The sequence below is a fragment of the Dermacentor andersoni genome, chromosome 7 (assembly GCF_023375885.2).
Source record: "Dermacentor andersoni chromosome 7, qqDerAnde1_hic_scaffold, whole genome shotgun sequence".
Lineage (NCBI taxonomy): Eukaryota > Metazoa > Arthropoda > Arachnida > Ixodida > Ixodidae > Dermacentor > Dermacentor andersoni.
Window position 1 is genome coordinate 115170460 of NC_092820.1, and position 21278 is coordinate 115191737.

General features: G+C 46.3%; 1 long non-coding RNA gene across 1 annotated transcript; it reads right to left on the bottom strand.

Annotated features, from left to right (window-relative positions):
- Positions 1-8395: 8395 nt before the first annotated feature.
- On the bottom strand, positions 8396-21062 carry LOC140219319 (uncharacterized). The gene is made up of 2 exons (XR_011895509.1): positions 21014-21062; positions 8396-8637 (listed from the first exon to the last, which is right to left on the bottom strand). It is a non-coding gene; the product is annotated as an uncharacterized lncRNA (long non-coding RNA).
- Positions 21063-21278: the final 216 nt, after the last annotated feature.

The following is a 21278-nucleotide window of genomic DNA, read 5'->3' on the forward strand; positions in this document are numbered from 1 at the left end:
TAGCTTCGCCATTCACAGTTTTTCTACTGTGTTCTTGACGGTGACTACAATGAGATAATATTAGGAAGTGAACACTGTCAATAGCGTAGCTAGCAAGGACAATCTGTCTCGTGCGGCACATTGCAAACGGAGCCAAGTTGGCCGCGAGTGCTTCGCTAATCAGGAGATCGTGAAAGGCGGACCGTGGGTGGTGCGTGGTCGCGATTCACAGCAGCTACCGCCGACAGACCTCCGCTCATGCAGCGCTGTGTTCCCATACAGACGACGCGCGCTACTCTGGCGTCGTATCGTAACCATCGTCGCCGCACAGCGGGTCTTGCACACCACTACGCTTTTCTTCTCACGCGTTCGTTCCATCAACGAGAGAGGAACCCTTGCTCGTGGGGAAATCGTGCCACCAGTGTGAGCGGGGACAACACCCGAGGGAGTGTCACATCGAGCCTTACTCGTAGCCGCTCGTCATCGCCACTTGCAGAAGTTAGCTCGTCACACATGCTAGTACCGCTGACTAACCTCTGCAGCTGAAGCCGCGTACGACCGTAGCTCTCCCCACTTCACGCCACCGTGGTCCCCTCTCGGAAGAACAGGTGAGAACGCCCACGCAGCTGCGGATGCCGTGGCCGTCGGTAAGTCGGCGCATGCGCTGGTTGCTTCTCCTCCGCGCCTCTTCCGCTTTCCGACTCATGCTTTCAACATAGCCTCCTCCTTCGCCTTCCTCCTCGTTTTGCCTTCGCTCTCGCGGGAGCGAGAGGTTACTTTTTTCAGCTCTCGTTACGTTCCGCGCTCGCTTTCATCTTTCGCTGTGCTCGTTTGTTCAGTTACAAGGCGCGACGCCCAGGCACGCCGACGTTCAACAAAGGAACGGGCGCCCAACAGCTGCGCTCTAAAAGATCGTGGTTTGTGTGTTGGACCTGCTGCTACCGAATACACGGTAGTTGCTCTATCGCGTGAGACACTTGGGGAATGTGGTACATAACGTGAATGAACTGAGTCCGCGTATTCAGTGCTACTGCAATATTACAGAACATACGTATGACTTCTGCTCCAATATCGTCTGTACTCATATATAATATTGGCATAAAAAAAATGGTGCGGAACTAACTCCTCCAGCATGCTGGTACCGCTAGACCATATCAGAATTATTTGATCGGCACTTAAACCAATGAAATTGTGAAATGCGTGATCTGGCGTGGGTCACTGTTCAGGAAAGAGGGATGCGATAAAGACCACTGTGGAAAGACACGACCAGAACTGTCCTGTACGTGAATTAGTAGAATACAGTAGAATGCAGTAGAATTAGGACGTACCTTCGCTAAAACAAATTAACATCTACCACATGAACCTTCACTAAAACCTACCTTCGACCCACGTGGTGAGGTTTTAAGAAGTGTGCCATAAACATTAGAACCACGTTTCCAATGTGTCTGTGGGCCAAAGAAAACAGATACCAGTACGTATACTGAAACTTGGGGCCGAGTTATATATGTTCAGATTTAGGATAACTTCAAGCATTTCGAAAAGGCGCAGACAGAGGACAGAAAAAGCAAATCGAACAACCACTGCACTATCAAAGGAATTTTATTGAAACAACACGTAATAAATATAAAATAAGACGGGCAGGGGTTCAAATCATAGTGTGCACTGCGCAAACTCCGTGAAAGCCGAGAGATTAAGAACTACGTAAACAAGGCAATAAAACCCCGGCATCATACATAAAGATTACCCAGCTTGCTTGAGAAACTGCATTGCCTTGCGCTATAACCGATGCCTGTCTGATACACATGCTGTCATGAGCGGCAATATGACAAGCATTCATGGCTTCCCTAGTCAGCTTACTGCAATGATAAAATAAATGGTTCCTATCAGAGAAAACAGTGGTGCAACCACATACGTATTTTGCACTATAATGGCAAATGGCCATACGAGGATTCTCGCCAACATTTGTGTTCCGTCATTCTCCTATTAACAAATATCCCTGTTTGTACAATATACACAGCTTCACAAATAAAGCTAACGTTTGTTGGAGTTGATAATGCAACTGTGGTCCTATTTGTGTTCTCTGCCCTTTGTCTGCGACTTCTTGCGCTGCTTGGAACTTTCTGAAGTGTGAATGTAAATTAAACGCAATAAAATTACCAAAAGAAGGAGACAGGCACCTTCTTCGCAGGGAGATAAAAACGGAGCGATGAGCTAGCTGCCAGTGCCTCTCAAAATTTATCTGGCTACTGGGAACGGCGAACAAAATGGGTGATAATATTGAAGAGAGAATTACAAGTCAGCGATGTTCCAATATTTCGGAGGTGGCGCTTCCACCTACGCGTCTACTAAGAAAATGTGCATGTTGAGTCGAATGTAATACTCACGAGAAATAGTGTTGTCGACTATCATGGTGTTCACTAGAAGAAAGCACTTCGTGCGCAAGCTCGCACAGGCACAAGTACGCAAGCATTCACATGCCATGCGGTAAAAGATATACCTTCAGACCACCGACCACAACTGTTCGACACATGCCAATGGTAAAGCTACAATGACTGTCAGCCGGTCGAAGAAAATTGATACAACTGCACGGAAAGGTGTTCCGCTAGGAATGACAATATATACTTGTTAGCCGTACTGCGTAATCAAACCTCTTGTAATAGCGCCTTAAGCACGTTATGCGTGTGACTCGTGCGTCAAGATGTAAAGGGATATTCCGAACGCGGGCCATGACCGGGTATTTTGTCGCAACGTGCTTGATTTTGCGTTCTCGTCTGCCTAGACATCGGCGCCAATGGTGGCCCCACTTCGTTCATGGCGTTTACGAAGGGCATGCAAAAAAATAGAAGAATGGGTAGGTAGCAAGTGGTTCCCCTGAAACCTTTATTTGAAATGCTGCAAAATCACTCTCCAGTTTTTGATTATAGTACTTCGCGGTGAGTAGCTGATCCGAGAGATAATGGTGACGTTAAAGCCATGTCCGAGGCCACCGCGAATGCACTTTACACTCCGTCTAAGTCCTCTCGAAGTGCAGCTGCAGCGAAGGCTAGGCATCGTACCAGCCAATGAGCAACGGACTAGCCGAATGGCTCGTTGATAAACGCAAAGAGGGCTCTCCCCCATTGTGCGGTGCTATGCCTTCACTGATGCTCCAAGTCGGTGCTGCTAGGAGGGCAATAGGAGGATAGGAATGTAGGAGATCGCTTTTGAGTGTCTGTATGGCTCACATCGCCCATCGTTTGCTCTGCGTCGCACCCAGTTCATAAGACGCAGTATATGATGTACATGTGCCGCCTTGGAGCCGGGACTCGTGCAACTCAAATTGTCAGGCTGTTGACCTTAGCGTTAATTAAGTCACTCGAACCCATGACCTTTTGTGGTAGTCGAGTTCACAAACATTGGCGAGAGTCGAACCCACGACCTTTGGTGTTAATTAAGGCGCTCGAGCCCATGGCTTTTGGAACGAGTCGAACCCGGGACCATTGGTGAGAGTCGAACCCACGACATTTGCTGTTATTTAAGGCACTCGAAGCCATGACCTTTGGCGGGAGTTGAACTCTCGACTATTGGTTAGAGACAAAGCCTCAAGCTTTGTTGTTAATTAAGGCGAATCGAAAGGGTAACTTTGGCGATTCTTTAACAATTAGTCTATTGTCATCTTGAAATGGCATTGACAGTTCTGTCACTATTAGGGTGGTCCAATTTGCCTAGAAATTTAGCAACAATTTAGAATAACCAATAAACGAGATACCGAAACAGAAACGGTTAGCTGCTTCGTGTGACGTCACAACGAGCCAAGAACGTCAGATCCTACACTACCATAACGTGAACACGCAGAACGCGTGCTAAATACGCAGCACAAGTTGCGCTAACGCCAAAGAAGTGAAGCTGGTGATGGCTCATTACGGAAGAGGGAGCTTTTACAGGTTTTTCGAACTAGACAGCGGTGAGTTCAACTGCGATTTCTACGACAGTTGCGGTGAAACGTAACAACGACAAGGGGGCCAGTAAAAATTCATGTGTCGGGAATGCAACCTATATTAAAAATTTATTTTCAGGGAAACTAACAGACTTGCAACCATGTTGCTTGGCACAGATATTCCGAGTGCAAAAGAAAACGTACGTTCAAAATTTTACGAAGATCAGTGAACATAAAAAAATCGCTGCAGTTGGCCTTAAGGCATAGTTAATTAGGATATATTGTTGGTTAGGGCACCAGAACCCTCGACCTATAGTGAGAGAAAAGTAATATGAAGTAACAACCCGTTGGATTCAGGATGCCAAGTAATTTAAAGAATGTCGCGTGAGCGAACAGGCTTTTGCTTTCATCCTACTTAGCGCATGCCAAAGTTATTGTTAACTCTTTTGATGACTAGCCCTCGAGAAATTCATAACGGCGTTCTGTGCCGCTTCCCGATGCATGCGTCCGTGGCGTAATGGTTCCAATATCGGGCCTCTGTAATAGAGGCCATGTACTCGAATCCTACTATCAGACAGTTTCAATAATGTTTATTTATGTATTACGCAGCACTCTGTTGAAAATGAAGAGTTCACAAAGTCACAAAACCGTTTGAAGCCAGAAGGATGATGTTTAGGCAAATTCCATAATTTGCATGCTGGCTGAACGGCCCCGAGTGCAGCTTTCGTAGACGGTGACACTGCAGCAGTACTATGGCTAGGCCACGCATAGTTAGGGCTCCCGAGGAACAGCGTGAATACGAGAAACGTCGAAGGCAACATGAATGTCATTGTCAACAACTAATAATATAATAGTTTTACTTTCGTTCACATGGGTAAACGAAGGTAAAACTATTAGATTATGACTGTATTTTAACCTCCCGCCGTCATATCTTCGTAGCCGCCGACGCAAGCATCGAGCGGTGAGTCACAACCTCGTTTCTGCAGCCAAATCAAACGCTGTACTTGTTTTTTGCATGTACATTTGTTTTCTTTCAAAGCGAATAGCATTACCTACCACGACAGGTTCTTGTTATCCAATTTGCTGACTAGAGGCGGAGAACATGCAGAAGTTCAGAGGGTTTCCGTGGGTCCCAGATATTGTAGTAAAGTAGAATTACGAGGATTGTGCCGGCGTCTGGCGATTGGCTTGCTTCCCTCTGCTGTGCTGCTACGGCTGCGTGCAATGGAAGGTTAAGTACGTTTATCCCGCCAGACGGTCTATATGAGTTTAACGTAATGCCTTTCGGCCTTTGTAACGCACCTGCTACCTTCGAATGTCTCATGGACAACATTCGTAGAGGACTCAAATGGCGCACGTGTCTTTGCTACATGGACTAGGTCGTAGTCTTTTCCAAGGACTTTCGCTCCTATCTGAGCTACCTTACAAGCGTCCTGACTTGCCTTTCAGAGGCTGGACTGGAGCTCAATTTGAAAAAGTCCCACATTGCCGCGCGCCGGTTTGCCATCTTAAGCCATTTTACTTGCACAGATGGTGTTATTCCCAGCTCTGCAAAGTTTCACACCGTCTCTGACTTCCGCAGGCCGTCTACGCTGAAAGAACTCCGTAACTTTATAGACCTGCGCTGGTACTTTTGCTGATTCGTGCGTAATTTTGTTTCCGTAATTAACGAAGCTGCTCAATGCAGCGGCTTGCCAACAGCCAAGACATCTAGGCATGACCTACCGCTAGCGAAGACGCGTTTGCCACATTGTGCCATCTTCTGATACACCCAACTATTCTATGCCACAGGGCTCGGACGCTATTAAATAAAGCTACACCAGCTTTAGTGGAGCAGGCCTCGGCGCTATCATTGCCCACCGTAAGTCTGGCTACAGAGAGTACGTCGTATCTTACGCCAGCCGCACTCTCAACAAAACGGAAACGAAATGTTCGGTCAATGAGAAAGCATGTCTTGCAATCGCGCTCTCTACGCTTGGCCGTTGCCTGCTGCTGTGCATTCATATAAAGCGCGGAGCGCGTCTAACCCTGAACGCGTACTATCAGTACATATATATATATATTTCCCAACTTGTTCCTTACATACCAAGGGTCTCGAACCCGGTAGCATTGATCGCTTCAGTTAGCATTTTCGGGTTAGTTGGCCAGTTGCCTTTTCTGAAGAAGTTCAAGTACACGTGACGCATGCGGCGAAAGGAGGTCCACATCCGCCTCCAAAGCTAGTGAGTGGTGGCGCTGGCTAACACTTTAAGGGTTATTTGTTGTAGTGAAGCATAAATACCCCAGAAAATGGATTACAAAACACTGCCGTGGTAGCTCAATCGGTAAGAGCATCGCACTCGTAATGCGAAGACGCGGGTTCGTAACCCACGTGGGGCCAGTTATCATTTCATCAAGTGTGATTTCCATTAATTTAGCATTTCTTTAATTCAACTAATATGTAGAAGTAATTATTCCTATGCTGTCCTGGTGTCTGTGTTCGCTGGATTCCTTATATATATATATATATATGTATATAAACGAGAAGAAAGGGGGTTAACCGAGGGGCGCGATTTTTATTAGTGATACCATAAGACGCCAACAAACACTGACACCAAGGTCAACATAGGGGAAATTACTTGTGCTCAATAAATGAAATAAAGAAACGATAAATTCATGCAAATTAATGTGGATGAAAAAACAACTTGCCGCAGGTGGGAACCGAACCCACAACCTTCGCATTTCGCGTGCGATGCTCTACCAATTGAGCTACCGCGGCGTCGTTTTCCCACCCACTTTCTTGGGTATTTATGTGTCCTCGTAGAACCCTGGGAGTGTTAGCCAGCGCCACCACTCACAAACCTTGGCGGCGGACGTGGAACGTCTTTTTTGCCGCAGGCGTCACGAGAACGTGATCTTTTTAGGGTGAAGGCAACTGGTCAATAAACCCACATATGCTACCTGAAGGCATCAATGTTGCCGGATTCGAGACCCTCGTTATGTAATAAACGAGAAGAAAGGGGGTTAACCGACGGGCCCGATTTTTATTAGTCATATCATAAGAAGCCAACAAACACTGACACCAAGGACAACATAGGGGAAATTACTTGTGCTTAATAAATGAAATAAAGAAACGGTAAATTCATGGACATTAAAGTGGATGAAGAAACAACTTGCCGCAGGTGGGAACCGAACCCACAACCTTCACACACAAACACAGACACACACACACACACACACACACACACACACACACACACACACACACACACACACACACACACACATATATATATATATATATATATATGCGCAATTAAAGAAAGAAGCATAGATGCTAATGCGATTCTAAATAATGCTCTTGATACTCTAAATCATATCAAATTCAGAAACACTGAATGAACTGCGGAGTTTAGGTGTGGGCTATCATGGTCGTCAATATGCTCTTTTACCCAGGAAAGGATACCGGGAGCTATAGCAAATATTACGTCAACACTATGGCTGTAACTGTGCAGTCATCAGAGAGTTGATAGGTTCTCTGAAAAGATCAAGCATTGGAGAAATTAAATGGTTCATCAACGCATCAGAGCCGATGCATATGATAAAAGTGTTGTGTTTGCATGTCACGGAAAAAGATATTTAATATTTTCGTTGTTTCACAATTTCTTCTGCTAAATGTTCTAGGCGCACCCTGACGTACACTGCATAAAAGGGGGACACAGCGATACACATAAACACACACGCTGCTTCGCCCTGTTTTGTGTGCGCTATTTCTAAAGTCCTTACATAAAGTCCTTACCTATTTCTAAAGCCCTTACCTACAAAAAAGACTGAAGTGATTCCAGAGTTTACTGCGTTCGTGGAGCGGGTTTACTGTTCTAATCGTTAAATAATAAAGAAATACCTGGATAAACAACCGAAGAACTCTAATTAAGCACGCCACAGATGGCGGAGAGTTCTCACTACGATGTTTTATGGTAACTGGTAAAGAAAAAATATTGCAGGTAGAGCAGGACAAAAGAGCAGACTAACGTAATTGATTACATTTTAGCGCCACCTCTGCTACCAATGACTCGACTAGACTAGATGCCAAGTCGAAGGGCTGTTGAATGTATTAAGCGTACTATTTGTGTTTGAAAATCGCCTGTATACAAACTTGTATGATCACCTAGAATGCTCAGAATAATATAGAAGGTTGTCCATACATGGTCTGGAATCACCATAAAGTATTTCATTCATATTGGTGGGTTGTGGAATATATCTTTTCCTTTGCCCAACCGATACTATTTCTGCAACATGTGTGGCCAAATGGTTTCTTGGCTGATTTTTAGAAAATTAGCATTTGAACAACAGAACATGAGGACTTCTTTCTTTGCTGATTACTGTTCGAGTTTCTTTTTAGTCTAATACCACGTTACTAAACTGCTTTCATATTTCGTATGCAGTCATCAATCTTGAGTAAGTAATCTTCTGTAATTAACAAACAGGGTCAGGACAAGCACGCAAAATATTTTGCGGAGATAAAAGACTATAACAGAATTTCATTTCATTCTTCTTTCTTAAAGATCCCGCAGTAAGGGTACTACACAGGGGAACGGGATTGGGAGTCCAATGTCTTGTTGGATATTCCTCTTCACAATATGTTATATTCTTTCCCACTTCTTTGGTTTTGTGTAGCATTACCGGCAAGCAAGGTGAAGTTGTAGGATTGAACTGATACAACGTCGTCCGGAGCACAAAGTCTGGGGAATATCCATGTCTGTCTGCAAATAGCGTACAAGACAGCGAAAATTACGCACAATACCAATTTAAAGAAAACGTTGTCTCAAAATCCTATCAGTTGATACTGGCAATGTATTTTTGTTTAAGGAATATTTTAATTTGTGTCAGATGTAGAAAACAATAAAATGTTGAAGGTAAACATATCTCAAGCTATAGCCCGTACAAAAATGACTGTTGATTAACCATTGATATATCGTTGGGGAATTGTTGAAACAACGGACTTCAACAAATTTCAAAAGCAATTGAGTTCGCTCAATACTTGCACAGCAATATTACCGTTGAGAGTTCTCAATAAACAATATATTGGGTAATTTGTATTGATTTTTGTAGTTGCTTTTTTGTTGGGTACCAGTTAAGTCCCGTATACAATAATTAGGACTCGCATATGAAGACATTCCAAAAATTTAATGCGAAGCGTTCCAACCTCATTCTTGTCACTCTGCGGCAGGTAGGTTCTTGTTTCGCCTCGTTTTCATAAAAAGAAAATATTCTGTGACCGATGGCGTGGCATTGAACGTCGGCGGTCGAGCCCGGTGCTCTAACCATTAAGCTACGAACGCGGGCGTGCTTCTCTCGTTCGAAAGCCAGTAAGTTCTGAAATGTTTGGCGCGTGCGCAGCGTGCCACTTCCTCGTGCTGTCGCTGCAGCTGGCGCTTTCAAGTGTCTATCTCCGGGACCGCCCCACTTTCGCAGCCGTTTTCGCTCTGCAAATACTGCAGCGTTAGACTAGCTTCATGACCGCCCAAGTTCATAACGATTTATTTCTTCGCCGGTGTACAAATGCCATCGTCGTTTTAACATACACTAGATGACATAGCAATTGGTACGATCCAAAATGAGCACGTTTCGGGGAGCAGAAGAATGCAAGTTCACTCGCAAGCACGGTGACTATGCGCATGTGGAGTTCGCCAAAAGTAGACACGGCGGCAACGCGGCCGGCGATAAGACAGGCGCCGACACGCGACGACGCTACCTTCGAGCATCGGACGCACTGTGGGAACCGTAGGATGCAAGCGGCGCAGTCGCTGCAAATATTCACGCGAGAGATCTTCGAATTTCCTGCGACGCACCCTCTGTCCGGAAAGCAAATATAGCTTTTTTTATCCAACGGCCGTGGTACTAGAGATCAGACAACGAACACGCTTTGAGATCGCAGCGCGCAGCCGCTATGGGGCTCTTGCATTGCCCAGGGGGCGCTGCGAAAAAGGTGCTAAAAAGCGCCCTCTGTCCTAAAATGGGTCGTACCAAGCTCGGTCGTCTGCTTCGGAAAGCACGTTTACAATATGGACCCGCCACTTTCGGTTGTGTTGTATCACGGCCTGCAGCGAATATCGGGCGCCGAAGATATTTGCCGGGGGTGGCACGCTGCATAAAGGCAAGAAATTATGCAGTGCCGAATACCTGTACGCCGTTCAAGAATTAAGCGGCGAAGTTTTAGCGCGGTGTCAATCGCAAGTGAAGCGAGTCGCGTACGAAGTGGAACTTCAGGTAAGGTTTGCACGCTGCTAGATTCAGGCGCACAAACGCGAGGAAATGCTTGCTATAAATGAATTCACAGCAGCGATAAGCAGATATCATGTGTACGGAACTGCTCGAGCACACGACGGTACGCGCCGCAATGTACGAACTGCTCGAGCGCACGATCGTACGCGCCGCGACGGCAGCGGTCTTTCGACATGCCGCGAAACGGCAGGCCTCCCGCAATCTTTGTTGACTGCATGCCGCTAAACAAGTAGTTATGCCTGCGTTGTCGTAGCGGCCATCTGTCCCTTTTAGTAACTGGTAATAACTGATGCAATGCATATGAGCTCGCACGAACGTGCGAATCGAGCTGCAGCGCGAGCTCGTGCGCTGCTCGCTTGATGTAGCTTTTAATGACAGCGCTCGAACACCGATCTGCTGTAATCAATACTACCTTGCTGCGCTGCCTCAACATGCTGGCTTGAGGTCAAGTATGAGCACATTTAACTCTCTAACCTGTGCTGCTCGTAGTGGGGTAGTGAATTGTCCCCGAATCAGCCCGGCCATTTGTGGTCATTTGCACACACCTCACTTCACCACTTCGCATCGGTCGAATTGTTAATTGTCGCTGTGGCCGGGTCTCGAATCGTGAATTACCAGCCATGCCTGCTGCTATGTCGGTCTGCTGCCGGGACTGTAGGTGCAAAAGACTGAAATTTAGAACGCAGATAATCAAGCAAGCTTCAAGACAGGCGAAGCAGTCAGCATGGCGCGAAGTTTCGCTTACTCAGCGCGACGAACTGCAGCTATGCAGCGCGCCCGACGCTCCACTTCGTGAGGCCTTGAAGGAAAACGGTAGAATCTGATGTTGGGATTCAGGCCTTCTTGTTCATGGCAGCCCACGACGCAGAAGTAATGACGGTGACGCCTTTTCGAGGCTGGGCTAGGTCTCTCCGGATCGGCGTCACCGATTCCTTCTGCTCCCAGCATTACGTCCCACGGCACACGGAGAGTCCGTTTTTGTTAAACTATAGGCTGCGGCGAGCTCGCAGCGTGGTCGGCATGGTCTGTGAGAAGTGGCGAGCTTTTTCGCACTCGCAACAGGGCAGAAAAAAGTGTGAATGGACGCAAAACTCGGCCTAGAAACGTGCTTCGCCACAGCCAGGGCTCAATACGACCCAAGCTGGTACGACCCAGATGTCGTTTCCCGAGCCGCCACCAGGCGCCGCTACTATACCTCAAACTCCAGCGCAAGACGCCCATAACCATTGACTTCAAAGAGCTTCTGATTCAGAAACAGCCGCAACAGTATCGCAGCTAATCGCTGCATCTGCGGCTGCTCCCGACTCTCGCCTTGCAAGAAGCATTCGATTTATTTGTGCGTCGCCGAACTGTCGTCCTCTCGTCTCCCAAGCCTGCAGGACAGGTCCCGTACGTTCAGCTAAATAGAAGAACATGAAAGGGAAATGAAAGAAATACAGGTAACGGACTCTTATCATACCTTACTTGTCACCTCGTCATCTGCAACGGTGCTATAAACTATTCTAGTAGCGTTACTTTTGTAAAAATAATAAAATTAGTAGTAATTTTTATTGCTAGGTGGTGCTACCAACGTCAAGGTAGCGTTCGGGTGTGTGTGTGTGTGTGTGCGCACGCGGTTGCAACCGCTGTAGCTTCGTTTTCAGCACACTTTTGCAACAGTACCCATCGTTACCGCTAGTTTCGTAGTCGCATATTTTGGTCCTAGTATTTATTGTTTACGCTACAAATTAGGTTGTTCTTAAAACTGTATGAAGGTTAGTGGATGAAAAATTATTCTTAATAAATTAGTGGTGTTTCCGGGCGGTTATTTTGTGTTTGAAAGCTTTTTATAACTCCATACGATAGTGAAGCTGCGAACGGCTTTCGGACTCAGTTGGTTGCCGTTGTGCGGTGGTTCACGCCTCACGTTTTTTGATGAAAGTATTTTTTCTTTTCGGACATTGTGACGCACGTTTTAGTGAAATGCTTTAACGACGATAAGTGGAACGTTTATCCATTGAAGTCGTTGGCTGACCCAGCTACTAGTCTTCGACTGATGTGCGAGCCTGGCTGTTTTGATGAGTTGCGCGGCAGAGGTCATTATGGCTGTTGGAGAGAAGGCAACCCGAAACAGTCGCAACCGAACTTCTGCAGATAGGTAAGCAATCTCAGTTTCTTGGGCACGTAGCCTTTTATTTCTATTTTGACATTGACAAGCGTGAGATGTCAAGCACACCGTTCACTTTCTTCAAGCAAACCGCATTCCCCGGAGCGAAAGCGCGCGATACTAACGCCCGCTGCCGCCGTCACTTCGTTTGAAACAATGGTAGGCGAAGAGGCAGCGGCGCCCCACGTGCGTAAAATTGCATTGCTTCGTTTGTTCCTGTCTAATGACGTTTCCTTAATTTGTATGAGAGAACACATGTGGAACATAAGGATCAACTTCTCTGAGCAGTGATAATTTTGTACAGTGGCCACGCCATCTTTCATAGCGGCTCACGTGGGCCGTCTAAGCGCTTGTTATCGCGTTCCGATACGTAAGAGGGGCGCTGCCTTTCAAGGTATTTAGGCAGACACTACGAGCTTATGAGAACCGCGACAAATAATTGTGCAGCAGGTGTGCAGCTGTGCTACTTTTGTACCACACTCGTACCGGAAGGCGGCGTTGCACGTCACGCTTGCGCATTTCGTAACTATGGCGGCCGCCGTGGCAGTTTGGGCCTCGAGGTCGTGAATACGACCCCTGCAGCGGGCGCATTCCACAGGAGCGGAATGCAAAAACGCTCGTCCATTGTGCATTGTAGGCACGTAAAAATTTTCAGGAAGTCAAAATTATTACGGAGTCCCCAACTACGACCTGCCTCATAATCAGATCGTTGGTTTCGCACGTAGGACATCATGATTATTTTTCATGATACCATACGGTTAGTGTGATCACCTTTTGTGCCGTAGCGGTTAAGCGCGCCTAGATTTAGGTTGCGCCTAATGATGGGGCGCACCGCAAAATATATTTCGCCTCTTTGGCATTTGCGGAGAACGGCCAACCGATAAGTCGCAGCTTCCGCGCGGTGACTGTACACGGATACACAGCGCAAATGAACAGAGGTGTGGTGACGACGTCGCCAAAGAACACAGACGCCGACGGGCTCGCCTTATCGCCTATCACCGCCAAAACTACCGCAGTAAGCATCTTTATGTAGCGCGGCGCGTTTCCGTTGAAGGCGTACTGTACAATTTTAATTGGCGATAACCGAAACATGCCCCCGTTCTCTGCTGCCTCTTTGAGCTGGACCGATCCGAATGTGCGTTGCTTGCAGAAGCGAAAGGAGCGCCACTCGGCACGTTGTCGCCTCGAGCACCGTTTGCGCCGTGAAGATTGACGTGTGCGTGAAGCTAGCTCACTGCGCAGACGCTACCGCGTAAAACGCGCAAGGGCGTGTACGCGACGTTCTGCACACATATCACGTGTGATCGGAGACACGCCAGAGCGGCTAGCTTCAAAGAAGCAGTGCATGTTCTCACTCGTACAGGCACGCTCACGCTCGCATCGCTCTCGGCGTATCTTTAGGTCATTCCTGCTGCTGGACTTCTACCCAAAGATTCGATATCTGCTTTGTATCGGCTATGCACTGTCGCGTGATCTTTGGTTCTGCGAGAGAGCCGGGAATATTTCTCCCCGCTGTGAAACATCGCTGTGCGTGTCTTAGCTAACATTTACCGTAGCAACCCATTTCTTTCTTTTCTAGACAGCACTCGTAAAGAGTCTCAAATCTTTACTTGCCTGTAGTGTGTGCTTCTACATTGTGCGTAGTTATGTGCAGTGTGTGGCAGGTTCTGAATCCGTGCAATCTCATTTTCTGTCCGCATTCCCTTCTCGCAGGTTACGCATACAGCAAATGCCCAGATGCTAAAGTGTTCTACGTCAAGAGCAGCTTGGCGTCGTGCAAGAGACACCCATTGATATGTGAGTGATTCACTAGCAAGCTCGCATCTCTGTTGGCACTCTCCATCAAGTGGGATTTTAACTATTTATTGTGCGGCTCTGTGGTGTACTAGCTGCCGCATGGACGCTGTGAAGGCTTACTTTCGATTTGCTCTGGCGTTTAGTAGTAAAGTATGGGCTACCTTTTGAGGGGAGGTATTTCCTTTTGCTTGCGAGAATGTTTACCAGCCTAACCAAGTGATACGTGCGTACTCGAAACAGCATCGCGAACAGAGGTGGAAGACGAACGACGAAATAGGTAGGAGCCCACACGAGCCCAAGCTCAACTAAAAGTTTACTTTTGATGACAGACGCTGGTCAAGTTGACCAGCGTCTTTAATACCAGCAATGCCTGGCAGAAACAGCCACGATCGACAAGAAAAAAAAATATGAAAAAGCCATGTCATGTAGAATAAAAAAAAATTCTTCAAAAATTATAGACCGATCAGCTTACTGCCCGCTGTCTACAAAGTATTTACTAATGCAATCGCAGATAGCATCAGGAACATCTTAGACTTTTGTCAACAAAAGGACCAGGCAGGACTTCGTAAAGGCTACTCAACAATACACGATATTCAGGCTATCAATTAGGTGATAGAGAAATTTGCGAAATATAACCAACCCTTATATATAGCTTTCATTGATTACGAGAAAGCCTTTAATTCAGTCAAAACCTCAGCAGGCATGCAGGCATTACTGAATCAGGGTGTAGACGAGCCGTACATAAAAATACTGAAAGATATCTATAGCGGCTCCACAGCCACCGTAGTCCTCCACAAAGAAAGCGGCAAAATCCAAAAGAAAGGCAGTCAGGCAGGGAGATGCGATCTCTCCAATGCTATTCACAGCGTGTTTACAGGAGGTATTCAGAGACCTGGAGCGGGAAGAATTGGAGATAAGCGTTGATGGAGAATACCTTAGTAACTTGCGATTCGCTGATGATATTGCCTTGCTTAGTAACTCAGGGGACCGATTGCAATGCATGGTCACTGACCTGGAGAGGCAAATCAGGGGGGGGGGGTCTAAAAATTAATCTGCAGAAAACTAAGGTAATGTTTAGCAGTCTCGGAAGACAACAGCTGTTTACGATAGGTAGCGAGGCACTGGAAGCGGGAAGATAGTACATCTGCTTAGGGAAGGTAGTGACCGCGGAACCTGATCATAAAACTGAAATAATAAGAATATGCTGGGGTGCGTTTGGCAAGCATTCTCAGATCATGAACAGCAGGTTTACATTATCCTTCAAGAGAAATGTGTGCAACAGCTGTGTCTGGCCAGTACTCACCTACGGGGCGGAAACCTGGAGGCTTACGAAAAGGCTTCTTCTGAAATTGAGGACGACACAACGAGCTCTGGAAGGAAGAGTTATGGGTGTAACCTTAAGGGGATAAGAAGAGAGGTTGAGGGAACAAACGCGAGGTAATGACATCTTAGTTGAAATTAAGAAAAAGTAATGGGCAGAGCATGCAATGAGGAGAGAAGATAACCGGTGGTCGTTAAGGGTTACGGACTGGATTCCAAAAGAATGGAAGCGTTGCAGGGGGCGGCAGAAAGTTAGGGAGGACGGATGAGATTAAGAAGTTTGCAGGGAGAACCTGGCCACAATTAGCACATGACTGGGGTAGTTGGAGAAACATGGGAGAGGCCTTTGTCCTGCAGTGGGTGTAGCCAGGATGATGATGATGCTGATGATGATAATAAACAGCCACGCCTTTTCTCATAAAAACACCACGTACGGGAGACGTAACATGTACGTGACTTTAAGACGTGGATGTTTGGATCAATTATAGACGTTGAAGAGACGTTCCTGCTTCAAATGATACTTTGATCGCCCTGATTGGACGGAAAATATACCAAGAGCAACATTTAGATTAATTGACGTTTTTCTGTTTACCTCATGCAATTGCAACCCTGGACGTATTTTATGATCTGGGATCGTCAGACGCCACTTGCGCGAGGAATACCGTTGTGACGAGTTTGCATTGCATATTTCAGTCATTCGGTTGTATCACTCGATGGAAGGCTAGGATTGGACCCAAGTGGGTGTCGCGTGTGCGTGGCATTCCGTTCACACATGTTCATATTGTCCTGCGTTAGGAACACAAATGTGACAAATTCAAGCCGAAATATTTGCCTTATCTGGTTGCACGACTGTACTGTAAGTAAGAATCACTCCTCGCTGGCCGTACAGTGTGAGAAATACCGATTAGTCTATTTTATGTCGTATGATTTATACCTTAGCCTTAAACCGGACAATTGAATTGAATGTGATATCTGCACATTAGTCTTGGCAACAGTGGAAGTAACAGCACTCTGACGAGTTTCTAAGGCGATGTAGTGGTTTCTTTTTTTTTTTTTCACAGAAATGGCGGCTTCGCGAGATCACTTTAAAAATTACGCTTACAAACCCTCCCCCCTGTACTCGTTGTAAGAATGTGTGGAAAAGCAAAAGACAAGGTTCGCCGCATCGGTGATGGCATAACTTATGTATTTGGTTTCAAAGCACAGTCGCGTGCAAAATTATAGAGACCACGGCAGCGGCGACTAAACTGCATCGCCGCGCCTTCTGGTGGCTGCGCGTCGAAGTTCGAGAGCGCGTACTGCGCACGCGCGTCCTGTTTTACCTGCCAGCCTTCTCATTCACTCTCTTCAAGCTTCTGCGCACCCGAACGCGGGAGAGAGCGCGAGGTGCCGCTTATGCAGTCGCTGTGAAAGTGCCCGAGCGAGGATTTCGCGACGAAACGACTTCACGTGTACTGGCAGGCCTCGGATGGCTCTGCTCTCCGCGCTTTGCTCCTCGACGCTCTGCGGGGCGAAAAACGTGCTTTGTGTCACTTTCTTTTAAATGGAATTATGGGATGCTACGTGTAGAACTCACGCATCATGCAATTATTTGTGGTACTCAATCCAAATATCATGCGCCCAAACAAATGCGTCACACCACCGATTACGGAGTAGCTGGAGTGAAGAGCCAAGGAGAGAACGGATAATAAACGCAATGTATGTTCTCTTCGTAAAAGAAGAAACATGACGAAAATGAGATGCGGGTGAAATTTTTCAATACTTGATCAGATTCCCACCTGCCGCAATTACCTAAGCCACACGAAATGGCCTACCTTCTCGCATTGAATTGGAAAAGTGGCCCTTGAGAGACCTTTCTGAGCATAAGGGTGTTTTTCGCCTACGTTGTTATCTTAAATAGTCTACCGAATTCTGTATACACCCAATTAAATTAAAAATGTTTAAACAATTTGAAGTCCTACGGGAAAGAAAATACAGTTTAGGACTCCTTCGTTCTAGTCAATACACTGCGACCTTCCGTGTTCCGGCACAGAGCGTGTCTGGCGTTGCACAGCGTGGTAGCGGAGTCGGACGGTGGCTCTTAATTCTTGCAAATAAACGATGCATTGCATTGAAGTCTTCCCGGTGAACCGGACAAATGGTAGAAGGTCGTCTGCTGTCAACGCAGGCACAGTTGCACTTGATTTGGGTCAATTATTTGCTTGGTTTTGTTGTATTTTGTGCGCAGTAGTGATAAGCGATCGCTCTGAAGCGATGTGACCACGGCAGATCTTATCACCTGCACAGGTTAGCTGTAGCTATTGGACGATCTCGTTTGTGGAAACGGCAAAAGAATGAGTGCTTGAAGACGCCGTGTTGTCTTCTTCAAGAATGTTGCCACGCGTTCGAATAAAAGAAAGGAGGCTCATAGCTGATGTAAGCATCCAAGGCGTTTCGCAAAGGGTCATCTGCGGGCTCTCAGAAAGGTCAAGAAATGCGGTGAGCCGTGGTATCCAAGCATACCCAACAGAAAGGTGAATCGCAGAAAACCTAGCGGAAGGCCTAAGTGTATGGTAGACAAGGTCGACAGACGCATTATTGGCACCGTAGTTGTTCATCCATGTACACCAGCAAGATGCACGAGAGTCATTCTGCAGCTGAAGATATACGTTTGATCATCCGGAGAAGATTGGTGGAAGCAGGGCTTATGAACTGCGTCGCAGCCCAGAAGCACCACCACGCGGATTGGAAGAGTACCCTGAGACTAAATTTTGCGCAGGCTATGAAAACATGAACCTTAGCTGAATGAGAAGATGTCGCGTTCAGCGATGAGTTTACATGCTTAAGCCACTGGTACCAAAAACGACGCGTTTCGCGCCAAATTAACAATATAGGTAAGATAATTTCCAGCTTTCTTTTCATAGAATGCTATTATTATTGCAATTTTTGCTCTAAATGTGTACGTAGATTAAGGTGCACGTTAAAGAACTCCAGGTACTCAAAATTTATCCGGATTTGCCCACTACGGTGTGACTCTTGATCGTATCGTGGCCGTCGGTGCGTAAAACACGATAATTCAATTATTTTAACTGTTATAGGGCGTGCATTACCTGTACCTCCTTTATATTTGTGCAACGTGAAATTTTGAGCGCCTCCCGTGAAAGGTTGAGCACCCAAGCCCCTGTTTTCATGTTATTTTCGTATATCCTACTTCATTACTCTAGAGGAATAACAGTTGATTTCGCTAGGTTTCTTATATATTGAATAGAATACGTATTATAGAGATCTAGCACTTTTCAGGACCTCCGTGGCGGCCTCGCTTCACTCAAACATTACTATATCGAGCTTCAAGTGAAGCAGCATCCTCTTGAACCGGTTCCTTTATAAACGCTGTCCTTGATCGTTTTGTCACTTTCTTCCCTCGTCAGGTTTTCACCACTGATTACGCAGAGGATCTGGGACAGCGGAGGACGCACGTCGTTGGGTGGGCCGCCATGAACTGAGAACTCGTTCCGCTGGTCCTTATCGACGGGAAGTTCACGGCGTCGGCATGCTGTTGCATTATAGAGCAGGAATTGCTTCCATATCTTCATAATGGCCCGTTCAACGATGGATGCTACCTGTTTCAACGTAACAGGAGCCCTTTTCATCCTGATCGCAGTTTAAAGTTCCAGCTTGACGACCAGGCAGTTCGCACGCCGGAGCAGCCACCTGTCGGAGGGGACCTTATATGCATCATAAATTTCAGGGATTTCGCCAAACGCCGACTTGCGTCTCGGAACCTGGGAAGGGTGACAAAGGGCACCCTGTGATCAGCCGTGTGTGAGGAGTGGTAAGTGCTTTGTGCACGGCCATAGATCGTAAACGCACTGTACGAACCGATGCCACTCCGTGTGGCGCAAGTCATTGCCACAGATGGGAATCTAGTCAAGTATTCAAAGCGGTGACCCACCTTGTATCTACGTCATGTGTCTTTTCTCTGTTTTAAAGAATAAAAATGCAGCGTTTACTCTTGCTTCTCTTCTCTGGATCGTTTCTCCAGCTGCTAGATATTCGGCGTTTTCCCGCTTGCATCTGGGCGCATGATGTTTTGACTGTGTACCACAAGCAATTGCATCATGCGTAAGCTCCCCGTTGTATAGCGTAAATAGATTTCGGAAAAGAAATGGCGCAAAGCACGTTTTCTGAGCGACGAAGCGCCTAGAAGAGAGGCGCAGAGAGTGCCTCAGCTTATGGTCAGCTAACGCCACCTTGATTGCCGAGAGATTCGCACGGGTAGAGAGCGTCACTGAAATAGTCGCCAGATGTCCTGATTTTTGCGTCGGGCCCAATTTGCTTCAAAATTGAAGTCCGTACAACCTCACACAGCTTCGCGTTAGAAGGGCGCAAAACGTAATTTATTGCCCAGACAATACTGCATAAGCATCCACACTGGCCGTTAGAACTAGTCACCAGCGGGCCGCTGGCGCCTACTGCTTACTCCCTGTTCTTGTCTTCCTCATCTGTTATTTAACACACTCCGCGGTGCCGGAGGAGGAGGGTTGTAAAAGGTACTTTTTCTGCAAAGGACGGGCCAGCTCTAAGCCACTGGGTATTATAACTTTACATGCACGTACAATGATATCTCTACAGTTCGTGCGGTTGCTCACCGCACCAATTTTCTATTTTCTTTGGAAGCGTATTCTTCTTTAATAATCACAACGTCGCCTTTGCTTCTTCTCCGATTTTTTAATATTTTTCGTGAATGAACGCTTCCAAGTGAGAGAAAATATTCACGAAGCCATTGCTTCCACGATTGTTCCGCTACAAGCTACATTTGGAACTGAAAACTGAGAAGTTCAGCATATTTATCCTCTTTTGATATGCCGCCTCAGCTGTAGACAGGAGACGTCAAACAGGCAAAATATAGGACGGGGTTAGAATGACCGACTCTTTAGAAGAAGAGTTAATGACCAGTTTGTTTGCAATTTCCTAGTGCTCCCATTTGAATGAGGGAAGGGATCAGTTGCAGCAGGTCTAAGACGCCTTTCCCAACCAGTAGCGAAGGAACATATTCAGACTCTTAATTAGCCGCCCCATGATGATTTGGCGGCTTCTTAAGACCATGATGATCTCTCGACAATTAATTTATAAATTATGCCGTGGATCGAGTAGTGGACGAACAAACACATATTAGAACAAATTAGGAGGCACGACCTAGGCATTCAAATGTAAAAATGCAGAAGAATAATGACGAATTCCTACAGCCATTCAGATTGGCTCGTAATAAAGTAACAGCATTCAATCCTCTACCAACTTATTATTGAAAATTGAGGTAGCTCCAGAATTACATGGCCCAGTATAAACTCCATTCTTAGCCCCCATGCAAACTATTACACCATACCAGGATTAAGAGGCTCTGGAAGTATCATTAAACACCCTAGTTCAGACGTTTAATACCTATTTTGGCATAGTGGGTTCTCGGTTAATGGCTAAGGCCGTCAGCGAACGATAGATTACATACACTCCCCGCAATGCTAATACATTTAAATTGACCAATATAACATCTACCGAAACTATAACTCTAGATAGTGCAATGCCAGTCAAATGTTCAGTTGCTTGTAACAACATACCTTTTTCAGGTATCGAAGACTCGGACTCAGACAAATTCCTGTGTGTACCTTTAAAAAAATATTTCAGTTATCATTTTACAGATCTACGTATCAGCACTTTTTGAATTTATCAAAGATAATCCCAATTCAAAAGGCTGGTGATAAGAACATCCCAGAAAACTAGCGTTTCATCTCCATTCTTAGTACAATAGATTTTGCATTTGAAAACGAACAGTCCAACAAATTATGTATATCCTAGGCCACCAAAGTATGCTTACACCTTGTC